Source organism: Mauremys mutica, chromosome 6 (assembly GCF_020497125.1).
Source record: "Mauremys mutica isolate MM-2020 ecotype Southern chromosome 6, ASM2049712v1, whole genome shotgun sequence".
NCBI lineage: Eukaryota > Metazoa > Chordata > Testudines > Geoemydidae > Mauremys > Mauremys mutica.
Genome location: NC_059077.1, coordinates 84,410,286 through 84,426,954, shown reverse-complemented (window position 1 = coordinate 84,426,954; position 16,669 = coordinate 84,410,286). Strand labels below are relative to the sequence as shown.

The 16,669-nt window shown below is 43.8% G+C and overlaps 1 long non-coding RNA gene across 1 annotated transcript in view; it reads right to left on the bottom strand.

Moving 5' to 3' along the window:
* Positions 1-10,110: 10,110 nt before the first annotated feature.
* Positions 10,111-16,669, bottom strand: part of LOC123372351 — a 32,996-nt gene continuing 26,437 nt past the window's right edge. The window contains exons 2-3 of the long non-coding RNA XR_006580232.1: positions 15,100-15,263; positions 10,111-10,281 (exon numbers count right to left, since the gene is read on the bottom strand). This is a non-coding gene — a long non-coding RNA (uncharacterized LOC123372351). The remainder of the gene's footprint in view (positions 10,282-15,099; positions 15,264-16,669) is intronic.

Genomic DNA, 16,669 nt, shown 5'->3' with positions numbered 1-16,669 from the left:
GGTCGGAAATCTCATATATTAGTGATAGGCTGGTTCTTGCAACGACTAAGGCTACGAAGGTAACATTTTACATCACCGAGCACATATATTAATTCATTTGATAAGCCTCCCTCCCCCCTTTAAATAAACTCTTGTTTTCACAGCTTCCCGTTGAACATCTTCCCATTTGTTCTTACAGGCGAGTGGTTGAAACAGATGCACTGTAAAGACTTTCTGTAGGGAGACATTCTAAAAAGTGCCAGGGCTTGGGAAAGGACCAAGCAGCATGAATCAAACGCTGCTCACCCCCACCCTCATCCCCTCCTCAGGACTGTAAGAAAGGGAACTGCTCGAGCCAACTTGTCAAAACAATGCGGCTAATTACCCCTGATCTCCTTTAATGGAAAGCTGCTCCGCACACCACAAAGGAGCAAATGAGGGATCTACAGCATAAACCCAGGAGCGCAGGCATTTCATCCGCAGAGAGCTGCGGAGAAATGTGCCACCAGAATCCCACAGACCTCTACATTCATCAAGATGCACAAGCAAGTTCAGCAGGGTGGGCGGCCCAAGCCCTTTGGGAGCTGGGAACCACACCAGCGGCAGTGGTAGCAACAGTCCCCTGGCTCCAAAGCCTGGAGGTAATCCCAGCTGTGGCAAACCTTGTTATCCTCTGAACCAGAGTCGTTTTCAGAACGGATTCTTTTTCTGGCAAAGTGTCCTGCCACTTGCGTGACTTTAATGTGCACTGGGGGGGGAGGTGAGTTACACCGAACAGTTTGTAGCCATTCTGGACAGCATCAGGGCTCTGTAACTATATATTTCAAGCCTTGCATTTGGCAGAAGGCAGGCCATTCATTTTCATGATCTCTGCCATCGGGTCTTGCAGGAAAAAAGCTGAGCTACACGATCCCTTTGACCCACTGCTGGAGCAACAAATTTATTAGAGATATAGGCGTGAGAAATGAAAAGGAAGTAAAACAATTCAGGCTCATTGTGTGTCTTTCTTTCATACTGCTAATCCGGTTTACACATCACGCCTACACGTCTCAATAGGGCTTTATACACTGTGGCAAAGGCAGAAGAAAATAAAAGGTGTGTGTGTGAGAGAGAGAGAGAGAGAGAGAGAGAAAAAAATAAAGATAAACAGGGAAACCAAGACATTTTAATTCAGAGTAGGCTGCCTTGTCAGTTTTCCATCTACCGGCTCTTGAAAGCAAATAGATGTTTAAAGGACCCTGCCCCTAAATGCTGACTCCTGTTCAAATATATTGTCAGATTATAATCTAGCTACACAATGACTCTAATAGCCCTAACCAGAAATTAGATACACCTATCAGGCTGGTGTTGAAATGATGTGAAAGACCCCCGATCTAGAATTGGTAAATGCTATTAGGCTAGAGGGTGGTAGATACCCACCTTAGCGCCAAACTTTATTTGTAATTATTCTGAAACACCAGACATTTTGCAGGTCATACTCAGGCAAAACCTTCTACCGATTCAATGTATTTAGAACACAGGTATATTATTGCATATACCATGTTATGTAAAATCTGCATATGTTGTGTGCAGTGGGTACTAGGGCAAAACATAAATAGTCCATTTTAGTGCTATCCTGGATTATTGTCACTATCTTTTATTATGTCAGTTACAAACTGGCACACATAGCCACAAGGAGTATGTGTTGTACTGGCATCAGAGATTGGCTCCTGGGCTCCAATTTGCCTATTTCATTGGAGCTAAAGCGATCTTGTCATAGCCTTGTTGTTGCCTCTTTGAGTGATATATTATATATACACAAGACACATAACTGGTCTCAACACTCTAATAGGGTCAATGAATCCCGATTGTATAGTCCTATTTTTCAGCAATTTATAAATCGTCTATGAAAATTTATTCCGAGCTAAATCTAAAATACAAAATCTCATGGCTATAAGTATTTCAAAAGAATCTACTTTGCCTTCATTAAGTAAAAGAAATGCAAAGAAACAGGGTCTTCTTTTGGTCACAGTTATGTTATCCAATAAAGATTAGCTTCGTAGTTTACAATGCATTTTTGCATTCTGTGATGTAGACTGTTACAATAACACAAAATAGGAAAATATGCAAGAGGCTGAGATTCAGAACGGACAGACTACGCCTCTACATGAATGACTTTCCGAAAGTGTTCTTACTAACAATCTTTACTTCAAAGGAGCAGCAAGGTTAATGCACAAAAAATGGCTACCTGAATTCCACAGACTAGATTTGACATCACAACCGCTCAGAAGGTTTGATGTGTGCTCCGAACTGTATCAAAGAGTAAAAAACCTGGAACGAGTCCACTAACAAGATATCTGACTTAAACTCCCCCAACACCTGCAAAAGAAATTTAGTGTCCTTAACTTCGCCCTTTCTGCAGTCCCATTCTGCAGTCCTCGTCCAGTCAAGACTCCCATTGGCTTTCCCCTGAGCAAGGAGTACAGGATCTGGTCACATATGAGCTGCACGCACTAGGCACTACACAGGGTGAGAGTTTCACGAGCTAGGATTTCCTTGTTCTCGTATGTTTTAAACTAGACCTTTAATATCTGATCTGAGCCTATGACAAGACTGCAGAGACATACTAGTTTATAGGAAAGCTCTTTTATTCGAACCTGGTGCCCAGCAATTATCATAGTCTCAGGAGGAAAACAATCTCTCTCTCTCTCTCGCCTGGATTCAGTATCCCAGAGGGGACCGATAAACGGAAGCCAGGGTGGCGACCCTTCCAAGCGTGAAAATGGGATCCGAGAGACCCCCCCCCCTCCACGTGAAATATCGCGGATCAATTCCAGCACCACCACCTGGCTCAGGGAGAGTAACAATTTGAGGGACCCTCCTATCTCGAGCATTATAACAGCCAGCTACATAGACTCCCCTGCCACAGAGCTGCCTTCCTTCTTTTACAGAAGCCAGGTTGCTCCCTCGAGTCCCTTCCTCTTTCTGCTTCCCCTTCTAAGCAGACCCCATCACAGTCAGACTGGTGCCATCTGCCATGATCTGACTGCCGAGAAGCAGGCACTTTCTTTCTAATGTTTTTTACTGGAAAGATCAGCTTTTGCTTACCATCTTCCCCCTTCGCATGTGGAGCACCTCGCTGGGAGTTGGTGATCTGACGAGTTTTTTAAATTTCATTCAGAGCAGAGGCAGACTTTGAGGTTACATCAATTTTTTCCTTCGTTCTTTCTTTTCCTTGCCCCCCCTCCTTTTTTTTTTTTTTTTACAAAAGGAACTGAAAGTGTAAAAAATAATCCTTCTAGGTTGCAGGCATTCTGCAGAGTGCTGGAAAGGCTCACAATTACATGCCTGTTTCTATTAAGCAGCTCCATCGTCCTCCATGTGGGTGGTCTGGCTCTCAATAGGCAGGACCTGTCAGGGTCACGTGATGAATCCGAAAACTTTACCCCTTTACAATAAACTCAAGGAAAGCAAAGTAAACTAAAGTAACGTGCTATCAGCAGAGCCCTCCTGGGTAAACAGGCAGCTCCCTGCTCCAGACCAGTTTAGCTCTCTGAGGCAAACTCAGGAGACGGTCACTTCCCATGTCTGAAATGGACAAAGAGGACACAGAATCCTTCCTCTCTGTTCCTTTTAGACCCGTTCAGATCTTACAGACCATAGAGATCTTATTTAATCTTGTAACTAGCCCGAGTTAGTTTCCTCCTCATCCTCGGGGTTTCCAGTTGAGAAGGAGGTAAGATGTGAGAGGTGCCAGGTGTTGGAATGCAGTCCCCCTTGTTAAAATAAATACATGGTTTAATGTATATGAAGAGAAAAGAGAATGAGAGTTTTCCTCTGGTTAAATGTTTACCATTCCGCACTGCACTGGGTTTAAAAATGTTTGGTCATGCAAGATTTATGCCAATCCTTGACATTTTTGCTAGGGGTCATTAGGAAGTTATGTCTCCAAGGTGGTAAAACAGCACAAAGTCAGATGGTTAACCCACGAGAAACATATCTGATTATTACTTTTATCAGAACAGAATACACCCAATGATATTTTAAAAAATAAATTGTCTTGTCCATTTCCCTATATGATATAAGCCCTGTAAATATTTACTGAGGATTTATAATGTTAAGATCTTGTGGTAGCTGTGTAATATTCAAAATATGGAAGTTGTTTTAAGTATCTCTCCAGTGTTAGAGTGTTGCAGAGAATGAATGCAGAAGATCTCTCATTGAAGATATTTAATGTTTGGTTATGACAGATGTAAGATCTGCTTATTTTGACCAGCCACCACATTACACATTTAATTTGCTCACAAGAGCAGTGTACTCATTACAAAATATGTACATAGGGTATTTGAAGTATTAAACATGGACACCCCAGACATATGAAACCGTCCTGGCCGACTGTCAAGATTTCTTTAGATATGTGTTAAATTTAGAAAATATGTTTAATACTTTTAATTGTGTTCAGTGATTGAATGCAATTTTTGAAGCTATAAATAATACTCTTCTAGTCTAGCAATCTACAAGCTCTATCATGCCTACTATAAAATGCCATTATTTTAGGTCAATTTGCATTTTAGGGTCAGAATCATGTGTGTAGTATTAACTATTTTGGAGTTGTATACAACAAGCTGGTAGGGAATATCCCTGTATCAGAAGGATTTAAATAACAGTTCTGTGCAGCTCATTTGAATAAAGTGAGACCGGTCACATAAATAATGAGCAACATGGACATTTTGCTCATGAAACAAATAATTTTTTTGTCATGAAAGAAGGCATCCACATTCATACTGTATTAGGGATCAAGAAGGAGGAAGAGCATGGAAGAAAAAGTCTAATAGCATTTTTAAAGGAGTAGATGAAAAATATACCACTAGCTACAGCCTTACCACAAAGATAAATAATGGAGTTAGATGGCCAAAGCAGAAGACAACATGATGGTACATAGATTCACTGACTCAGATTATAAAGCCAGAAGGGACCATAGTTATCATTTAGACAGACCTCCTGTATAACACAGGCCATGACTTAATTCCTGTTTGAACTGGAGCATATTTTTTAGAAAAAAATCCAAGCTTGGTTTTAAAATTTCCAGTGATGGAGAATCCACCACAACCCTTGTGTAAACATGTAGGCGTGTGTGGCCTTCCCTTGCTGTCAGTCTCTGAGGGAGGCCATGCCTCTTGGCTGTCACACCTCTGAAATAATAGTCTTGGACAAGGGGGAAGTTAGCAGTCTCGGGGCTCAATCCCTCCAGCAGAGTAGAGCAGCGAGTGATCCAGGGGCCCAAGCCCTCAGACAGGGCAGGCACCAACAGTCTAAAGTCCAATCCTCAGGCAGGACAGAGCCAGGTATAGTCTGGGAACCAAGGCCCTCAGACAGGGTGGGGTATGAGCACACTCTAGGGCCCCAATCCTCAGGCAGGGCAGACCAGTTTATATTCTGGAGACCCCGGCCTGCACACAGGGCAGGGTACCAGCAGTCTAGGGCTCCAGCCCTCAGGCAGGACAGAGCTGGGAATAGTAGTGGTTTGGGCTGGATGATCCTGGATTGCCTGGATTTTTCTGATTAGGGGGCATAGTTTGCCTTGCCCCAAGGTGTATCACAGGTACGTTGTTTCCTGCCACCCAATCCGTCACTTTTTGGGGTTTACGGTGAGACCAGCCCTAAGGGTTCTCAACATGGCTGCTACCTCATTCAGGTGGCTCTCCCAGTGGTGATTGTTTATTACCACATCATCCAGGTATGCCGCAGCATACTCAACGTGGTGCCGCAGCAACTGGTCCATTAAGTTCTGGAATGTTGTGGGGGCCCCATGGAGACAAAAGGGTATGCTGGTAAACTGGGAGAGCCCACTAGGGGTGGCGCAGGGTGTCTTTTCCTTCAAGCCAGCCTCCAGTGGGATCTGCCAGTACCCCTTTGTTAAATCAAGGGTGGTAATATATTGTCCCTCTCCCAGGCAGTCAAGGAGCTTGTCTACCCACAGGCTTGGGTATGCATCAAATCAGGAAATGGCATTGACCCTCCAGAAGTTGATACAGAACCAGTGGGTCCCATCCTGCTTGGGGACAAGCACCATAGGACTCCACCTCTAGCTTAGACTTCCTGTTCCACCGTTTCCCGAATGTGGTGCAGGAGCGGCCGGGTTGTTCCATGGACAATCTCTCCAGGGTTGGTGCAGATGGTGTGGCAGACCTGGGTAGTCTCTCCCAGCATGTCTGCGAAAGTCCTAGGGAAAGCCTCAATGAGACACCAGGCTTGCTTCAGCTGTTCCTCTGAGAGTGTATCCCCAAGCTGGGGTGTCTTTGGTTCTGTTTCCATGGGGATCTGCAGTCCCAGTTTGGGTTCTGGGGGCTACAGGGTGATCAATAACCCTTCTTTTTCACGCCAGAGTTTCAGAAGATTAACATGGTAAATCTGGTGCTTCTTTTTCCGGTTGCGCTGTCGGGTCTCATAGTTGATGGGTCCTGTCTGGTGGATCACCAAATACAGATCCTGACAGTGAACTAGCAATTTTGATTCCTCAGAGGGGAGCACTACAAGGACTCAATCTCCCAGTTTGAAGGTCCGCACTCATGCGCCCCAATTATCTCCTCTCGCCTGGGCTCCTTGGGTGGCTTGGAAGTTCTTTTTCACAGCCAGGCGTTCTTGGAGCTGTAGTACGTATTGGGAGCAGACCCCAACCCGGACTCAGGGGTTACTCCATGTCTTCCTCATGAGGTCTAGCAATCCCTGCAGCTGACGGCCATATAACAGTTTGAATGGAGAAAATTTAGTGGAGACCTGCGGCACCTTCCAAATGGGGAGTAACAGAGAAGGAAGAAGTTGGACCCAGCAGCAAAGTTCTTCCAGGGGAAACTTCTGGAGCATGCTTTTTAATGTTCGGTTGAACTGCTCAACCAAACCATCGGCCTGCAGATGGTACTGCAGATGGTATACGGATGACCAGAGTCTTTTGATCTCCAGGAGGCTGCAAACCTCTTGGAGGAGTTGGGAAGTAAAATTCATGCCCTGGTCCATGAGGATCTCATGGGGCAGGCCTACCCTTGAGTGAAGATCTTTAGGAGTTCTGCTTCAGTGACCCAGGTGGTAGCACTCCTTAGGGCCATGGCCTTGGGGAAGTGAGTGGCATAGTACACTATCACAAAGATGTATTGGAAGCCCGTGGCACTCTTAGCAAGAGGCACCACCAAGTCCATGGCCACCCACTCAAAGGGCATGCTCACCAGTGGCAGGGGAACCAGGGAGGCTTTTGGTACCCCTGCAGGTGCCAACATTTGGCACTCTGGGCATGGGTCGCAGTAGCCTTTAATGTCCCAATGTACACCTGGCCAGAAAAACCGGGCCAGTACCCGGGCTCAGGGCTTTTCCAGACCGAAATGGTTGGCAGTGGGGATGCCATGGGCCAGCTGTAACACAGCCAGCCGATGGCAACGGGAGGCCAGTAATTGGGACTGGGAGTCCTGGGTCCAAGGGTCTCACTCGACTCAGTATAGTCAGTCTTGGGTGAGCTTGAAGCGGGGCCACTGAGTGGCCTGCTGTGGGTCCACGGCCACACCGTCCACATAGGCCAGTTGTTCATATGCATTGCTCAGCATGGGGTCATCTTTTTGGTCCTGGCAGAAGTCTGGTGCCATGTCTAGTCTGATGTCTCCTCCCTCGGATTGGATTGGTGCATCGTCTTTCACGGCAACCCGACCCTCCGGTGGGGCTGGCTGATTGCCAGGGTCTGGTTTGCAAGGGTCCACCTCCATGTCATCAAGGTCACTTCCTCAAGGTCCTCTAGACCTGGTTCCTCTGTTTTTTCTCATCAGGTTCATCCCCCTCAAGAGCCATCTGTGTGGGAGTTCCTTGGAGGCCAACAGTTTGTAGGACCTGGGAGAACTCAGGCTAGTCTCAGCCAAGGATGACGGGATAGGGCAGTGCTGGCAGGGCCGGTGCAACCCATTAGGCAACCTAGGTGGGCGCCTAGGGCGCTAGCATTTGGTGGGCAGCATTTCGGGTCCTTTGGTGGCGACCGCAGTGGCTGGATCTTTGGCCGCCCCAAAGACCTGGGACAGGGGGGCATGGGGAGGGCTGCCTGCAGCAAGTAAGGGGGGCCGCGGCATGCAGGGGAACCTCTCCCCGCCCCAGCTCACCTCTGCCCCGCCTCCTCCCCTGAGCATGCCGCCCCGCTCTGCTTCTCTCCCTCCCAGGCTTGCGGCGCCAAACAGCTGATTGGCGCCGCAAGCCTGGGAGGCAGGGGAAGTGGAGCGGCGACGGCGTGCTCGGGGAGGAGGTGGAGCAGAGGTGAGCTGGGGCGGGGAGCTGCTGCACGGCTCCCGGGCCGGGGGGAGCTGCCATGGGGCGGGGCGCCCCAGGGCGGAGGGGGGGTGGGGAGCTGCCATAGGGCAGGGGGGGTGGAGAACTGCCACAGGGATTGGGGGGGGGCGCACAAGGTGGAAGTTTCGCCTAGGGTGCAAAACATCCTTGCACCCGCCCTGAACACTGGAGCAGTGTCTGCATCAATCCGGCCACTATCAATGCCACCTGGGCCGTGGAATACACCTTTACATTCCCATGGATGCAGCGGAGGCTGATCTAACCTCAGATTTGGTCAGGACCTTAACAATGGAGTGCCTCCATTCAGGATAATAACAGCTAACCCCAAATCACCATGACTATTTTTTCATACTTTGCAGAACAAATAAACCAACCAGTGACGGCTATTCTACAATAAATCCATTGTTACACAGAACTAGATAAACCACACAAACCAGAACTGAAACCATGGGCTTTTACCTCAGAACACAAGCCCTTACCGCCTGAACTAAATGGAAAAAACTTTTCAAAGCAAAGAAGTATAGGGGAGCCCTTATATTCTCTGTAAGGTACAGCTGTAATTTTAAAGCATCTCTAGGTGCTGTTGGAAAAAGTAGACAATACTACTCCATCTTTTTACAGTATTCAACAGCTGCAAAATCTTATGAATTTCTCATTGATTCTAACTGGTAGCATCTTGCAATGTAAAGTTAATAAGGCTTTGGGGGAAACTTGCCTTTGGCAATTATTAGGTCAAGTAATCCAGAGAGAGACAATTTAAGTTTTTAAGTCTATCTCTGGAAGGCCCCATTAGACTCAAAGCTTTGTTAATCTCTTAAGGGATCTACAAGATCAGTGACCTAATTTAAAGACACTGCTAACATGAGAGTCTTAGTTTAAGAGTACTATGAAGATTAATAAGAGATGAGTGTTGTTGGAGTCTTGTTTGTAGCAGCCTCCCCCAAAATACCCTCCCCGCAGATTAATAGGGGCCAGATGCTAAAACAATATGAATGGACATAGCTCAATTAAAGTCAACAGAGGCAAGCTGATCACAGCTGATGGTAGAAAGTGTGAGGACAAGGAATATTTGGAGTAGTGAAATGCAAGAGATGGGCATGTCTCCATCTCCCAGTGGCTCTGTGACGTGTAGCTGTAGAGTGGATTTTTTGTGAAGAATGGTTCCTTTGACAGGCCCACATTTTGGGCACAAGACTTTGGAGCAGGCTGCTCACGAAGCACTGAGGACCTGGCCTCGTCCTGAAAGAAGAAAAAGAAGCATCATTGTGGATCTGAGTGAGTGTTGGGGTGTTTTTTTGGAACTCCCAAAATGTAGACTCACCATGGACCTGATAGTACGTTGGTCCTGAGCAAGGGCATGGAGCAGACAAAGATTAGTGCAAAGGATATCTCAGGGAAGATATCAGTTCCTACACAGCTGCTCCTTTGGTACTGTTCTTTCAGACCCATGTTCATTTCTCAGAGCCACAAGGACTTGAAACTTGGTTCTCATGCATGGGAATTGTTCTTTCCTTTCCTGTTATCCTGAGTTATGGCCTTCATTCATCCTCCTTCCAGGTTTGCCAGCTGGATGGAAGATGATCTCACCAGATCTGAGGCTTGTCACAACTATTCTCACTGCTATCTGGGATACAGTCTGAAGGTAATTTTGATGGTCCTCAGATCTGGGGCTTCTGTTACATAATCTTCTAGGCATAATGGGCTTGGCACAAGTTCTATATAGGAGCCTCTGGGGTCTACTGGATCTTATACCTTTTCTCCCTGAGCCTCTTCCATGTCTTGGGTCCAACCCTCTTCAGGGTTACCACCTTCTAAACCTTACGCTTCTTGGTCTCCTTGGCCAATGTGGGCCACCACTCTTTCATTTAGCCAGCAGTTGAGAGATAGATATCCTAGCTCTCCCAAGGCTTTGCTGACACTGGCTAAATCTCCCAGACTTCCTAAGGAGGGGTCATTTTCTTTGAACAATGCTTCCTTGGTTGGTTCCTCATTGTGAGGCAGAGGCCTCTAAAAAAAAAGAGATGGAATTATTAAAAACATCTCCTTTTCTATATTTTGGAGTTAAAACATTATATAATGCAATGCAGCATTTAAGCCACAAGGCTTTGCAGAAATTCTCACCAACAAAAGTCTTCTGGAGCCTCTTAGGGACCTTTGGCTCCTGTCTGCGTCTCTTATACCTGCACACCAAAAGGTAAGCTACACCAAATGCCTCAACACAACTTTCAAACATTTCTACAGCCACTCAACGTGTAGGTCACTAGTATTTCAGATGACCATGATAGTGCAAGTTCAGGAAGAAATCTTAGATCCCAAGAAATCTTGACAAAGATCCCAAAAGAATAGACTTGTCTTGGAGGAAAGCACCTTATTAGTGACATTGTAGTTTAGAGGTGCTAATTACCATCAAGATATGATTGTATCTCTGAGATAGTTCCTTGCTCTATTAGATAGCCTACCAGAAAAGGCAGAGGCTAAGTCCATTGGAGAAGAGGGATAGCGAGGTATGTGTGTGGTGCTTCTGATATGGCAACTCATTGTTCTTTCTGTGCTTAAGAGTTACTCTTTGCCTGAGAATTTTCACACTAAGATGGATGATTTTCCTTTTGAACAGCCTCATTTCTTCAGTGACAAAGCTGAAGATGCTCTAGAAAAACCAAGAGGCGCCAAGTCAGTTTTGAGGTTCATTGGATGAGCTCAGCCTTCATACTGGACAAGATCTATCCCCATTAGTTATCACTGTAAGGCTTCCTCATACCATCTTCATACAGTTTGCAGTTAAACTGTTGATTTCATAATCTGTAGAGTTGGCACGCCCAATTATCCAAAAATTATCTTTGGATAATTGAGGTTGTGCTGTATTTCTAAGTATATTGTACATTTGCTCCTTCCTATGCTTAATTTAAAAGCTTTTTGTGGACCTGTATAAGCCATCATTTCTTTGGCTTGCTAGTGGGATGTGCTCACCGCCTATGATTGTGCATGGTTATTGATTCCAGGGAGGACTTAGGTTTTGTACATGTTAAATAGCTGGTATTCTAGAAATTTCTGGAAGCATCACCCTTTGTGTACTATCAGGATAGCCTCAAAGTAGAAGCACTGCCAACTTCATCAAGAACTCCTCAAAAGGGGACAAAAAACATAAATGGTCCCATCATCACACACTAGACTTTGCTTTTGTTGAGACAGCGGAATATTACACAAAGATACTAGCTACTCCTCCTCCCCCTTGCTTAACTGGAATAATATCACGGGGAAAATAATCTTTTAACCTTTGTGTGATTGCTTTGGTAAAGTAGTACACAAGCAGCACAATGCATTTGTCTCTCACGTCTGATAGGACAATCATACACATATTGCCCAGCTCCATTCCTTTCAGGTTTCCTCTCAAGACATCTTATGTTTTTTTCAGCATACTGTAAAGTGGATCTTCCTTCATGCCTGTATATATTGGGAGCAAGTTTCTCACTGAAGTGATCAGGGGACGCTATTTGCCAATTTAAGAAAGTTCTTTATATTTCACCCTCCATTTTAATGTTCAGGTTGGTTCATATGTCTACCTATTCTACAGACATACTTCATTTTATTAGAGTGAAGTTATACATGAATCGAAAGGTTACTCTGTAGAAACAATATTCCAGGGTCTCAGGTCTATTGTCTCTCAACAATTACATATCAGAATTGCTCAGTCTATGAGTGAAGAGATGGCAGCCCCGCAAAATCCACCCAGGCTGGGTTCTTTCCTTCAAGTTTCTTCACCAATAATAATGATTCTGCAATTAGAACTTAGTTTAACAGTGTCTGATAATATGCAAGCAAAACCAGAATCCATCTTATTTTCTCCTAACTGTATTAGGTTTGCGGTAGTAAGAGGAGTGAAAAGTAATAAAACATTTTTGTCACTAAACTAAGCACTGCATGCATGGGGAAAAGATCTGTTGAGTAATGTGGCATTTTACAGTCACTTTTCTGACCAAAACTGAATTTTAATAATTTAAATAGCACAGATTGTTCACACATTTCTGCATGTAGAAAGGCAGTGCTACCTTTTACCTCTTCCATCCACTCACTCATCCATCCAACCATCAATAACACTTTATACAAGTCTCCACTGTGTGCAGTAATGATTAAAGTACTCTGCATGTACATGGAGTACTTTTTTATTGCCTCTTTGTATTGGTCATTCATATTAACTAAACCCATAATATCAATGGGAAACCAATGAGAGCAGACTGGTGGTGTCAAAGACAGTGCTAATTGAGTCACATGTCCCAGTTTAACTGAAGGAACTCTTGTTTGTTCTTTTTATACTTATTCAGAAGCATTTCAGAGGCTCAAGATTTTTAAATTGTCCCACTGCACTTTTTCCATGCTAAGGTACAGATTACTTCATATGAGGTAGTAATTAAAGAATGTGGATTGGAACCTCAAGGATGTACATCCATGGTGTTCATCAATACATATTAAGCCCAGTCCCTGTCTATTTTAATATATATTTTGGACAATGCAGTTTGTACATCTTACCAGCATTTAATGGAAACACTATAAGAATTTGGGTATTACCTTTTCTTTTAGATGACTGCATTCTCTGTTCACGTCTAATACCCAATAGGGGAACAGAAGTGCGAGGATATACTGATTGTTTGCAGTATTGTATCCATGCTGGTTCCCAGGATATGAGAGAGACAAGGTAGGGGAGGTAATATTTTTTATTGTATCAACTTCTCTTGAACATACTGATGGCACTTTGAATCTCTCTGAATGGGAAAACTGAAGGGTCATGTAAATATTGAAATACGGAAAATAAAATGTTTGTTTTACTTCTAGGTGAAAGGCAAAACGGGATCTCTTAGGGACAAAATTCTGCCCTTGTCTTTGTGACTGTGAAGGCTCCTTTCACAGTGGAACCAGCCTGGCTCAACTGCAAAAGAAGAGGGGAAGGTAGGATTACAGTCAGCCCTACAAGGTACAACAATACCCCCAGCTAGTATGGAGCTCAGCTCTGTGGGCCCCACTGGGCAACAGTGTGCAGGAATGATTGGGAGTGGGATCTAGACAGCCAGGTAGGGTTGGGAGTGGGGCCAGGGATCTGAGAAGAAGGGCTATTTGCACTGGGCTCAATTATGGCATTGCCACAAGCCCTGAATTAGGGACAGTGTGTTGCTGCACTACTTCTGCAGCAACACAAGTGGGAGATTGCGACTCAGAGGTTTACAATGTCCCTCCCACTCTCCCCACTATTCTGGGGAGGGAGAATGTTGTGCTGTGTCTATATTCAGCACAAAAAAACCCGCACATCTAGGTGGTGGCATAACTACACTGATGGGTCCATTGCAAGGCTGATCCAAGGGTTTGTCCACTCCCCATCCCCTCCTGCTCACCCCGTAGAAGGAGAAGATGAGTAGCTCTGTGGAGCCAGCATTCCCCTCCTTCACTACTACATGTGATGTGATGTAGGTGTCACAGTTCAGGGCAACTGCACCCAGAGGTGGCACAAGCCCATTGGGGGCCCTAAGCAGGATTTTTTTTGCTCCCAACACATAATAAGCAAATAGAGGCCCCCTTAAGTGGCTTGGGGCCCTAAGTAATTGCTTAGTCTGCTTATGCCTACCGCCGGGTCTGATTCCCCCTCTATGGGCCAGCAAGGGCTCACACACTCTAGGCTTCAGGCTCTCAGCCATCACCTCTCTTGGTTGGAGACATGTCTCTCTCTCTCCCTCTTGACCAGGGTATTTTCAGGCTGTACAGTTCCCTGACTATGCTGGGATATCCCCAGCAAAGGACAGACCTAAAAAGTCCTGTTTTGCCTTCTCTTCAGAGATAACATAACTGTGGGCAATTACACTGTTTACCACACAGCTCTTTCTAAGCAAGCACTTTTATTCATAAAGGTGAAAGCATTACAGAAAAAAACATATTAAAAACAATTAAAGAACCTACACACATGCTAATAAGCTTACCAGAAATCACCCCTGGCTCCAGCAAGGCCTCTGATTGGTGATTAGTCCTTCAAACCCACACGGGGTGAGGTCACTAGTTAACAGCTTTTGCTCAGAACTAGCACCCCCATGGCTCTGGGAGTCATTCTTTTAATCTGTTTGGGTCTTTGAAGCCACTGGGATAGGTGATCAGCCAGTCCCTCTCAAAGCGCAGCTTCAAAAGAATGGATCCAGAGGTAGGTCATTTGCATTCCCCTCCTCCCAAGTATTTCCTAGGAATCATTTTACTTTCTTTGTCTAGCACATTATTTCAAACAGTCCTTTGAAGCACATAACACATCCTAGGATTTACATTAGCTCTGCCTTCTCCTTAAAGAAGTTCCTTATAATCCTGCAATAACACAGAAATAGTTGCATTTTTAATACAACGAACTCTTAAAATACTTAAACTTAAATTCAAAAGGTTAAACTTTATTCAATAAGGTTTAACTAGGATATTGCAGGATACTGTCGGATTTGTCACAGAAGATAGCCAGCACAGGAGCATAAAGGGGTGCCTGGGCCACAATTCATTCCAAAGTATAAATGGTGTTTAGTCCAAATTGGAAAACAGGAATTGCTGTACCAGAAGAATCCAATGGCCCATCTATTCTGTATCTAGTCTCTGATAGTTACCAGTGCCAAAAGTTCAGAGGAAGACATAACTCCCCTCTCTTCAACGTGCACTTAATTGTGAAATTCTAGATGGGTAAGGGAGGGAAAACTTCCTGGCCCCAGCTGGTGAGTTTATGCCCTGAAGCATGAGAGCGGAAAGATAGTTAGGATAAAATGACAAGAACTAAAAGTTAACTGAAGATTTTTTTTCATAGAAATGCCAGCTACTCACCTGAAAAATATCATGCAGTCTTGCATTCTATGGCTTCACTGCCTTTCAATTTCATCTTGTTCCAAAGGAATAGGAGCACCCACTTGGCCTTCTGTATACCATTCATTGAATCTGGTTAAAAATATGGTACTTCTGTGGTATAGTAGTTCCTTTCAACAATAGCCCTTTATTTTGTATACAGCACACAATAAAAAAAGCAAGAATAATACATCACAAAATATGCTTTCTGCATTTATTTTGGCAATTGTAGTTTCAATGTAATTATTTATAATACTTAATCTGCTAATAAATGGGCTAATGAAGCCTTAACAATATGAAAGCTCACTATAGAAGTCTGCTATTAAATCTTTGCTAAGAAGTGGGGAAAACTGATTTAAAAAAAAAAAATTGTAACGTGTGCAAATTAGCAAGTTTATATTCTATATATTATTGAGCATTTTCTTCACAGCTGTAGCAAACTGGACAACTAGCATAGGATTTCCTAAACAGGTTAGTTCTTTCAGCAGATGAATATGGATTTAGGAATCTGTTTTGAAGGGTTGTTCATTTCTCCATATCTTATTATTGTTACCAATACTGTAAATTTCGATCTTTATTTCTGGAATTAAAAAATTACTACAATCATTAAATAAAAAAAGACTAGAGAAAATTGAGAAGTTACTGCTTGATCATGTCTGAACAACTGATACAGGAAATGCAATTCGCTATTAGGAATATTTATTTTTAACTGTTAACCAATTCATTTAACAGTATTGTTTTGAATAATTTAAATTATCCTATGAGATAGAGCATAAAACCAGGGAAGTAAAGATAAGAAAATTATTCATATTTTTTGTGTAGGCAACTTGTGATTTTGTCACTATGCATAGAAAAGAAAAAAAGCTTCAAGGGATTTTTGCAAATTACCGCAGATAGCGTTTTTGTACTAATCAGAAATAAAGATACATTTGCGGGCCAGTTTCTTTGAGATGCTGAGCTCCTGCAACTGCCATTGACTTCAGTGGCAGTTCAGAGAGATTAGCACCTCACAATATCAGGCCCTAAGGTAACAAAAAGTGATGATTTCTGTCTAAGTAAAACCATCTCTTCAAAAATACCTGCAGGCATGTCACTTTGGGCATTGATCCTATCAGTTTTCACAAGCTAAGCAGCATCAGGGTAGGTCAGTGTTTAGACAGAAGACCTGCAAAAAAACCTCTCAGTACTATAGGCCTAAATCTAATTCTCATTTACTTCAGCTACTGGGTCTTATGTGAGGTATTTCTGATGATTCAGTAGATAGCAGTCATCCTTCTGAATGGGCCTAATCATCTGCGGAAATTAAAAATATGTTGCTATTTTCACTATTAGTGGGGTTACCCATTTAAGGATCACTTCATGGTTCATTTATTATTTAATAACAGTTTCAGTTCAAAATAACATCAGAATAAATTCTAACTGTTCAGAGATTTTGATTTATTAAGATCTATGCCAAGCTCCAGGTGCATGTATATGAGCCATAAAAATAATCTGCATAAAATGTAAATGGATCAAAATCCACTGTCCTCTCCCCAAAACCACAATGTCCACA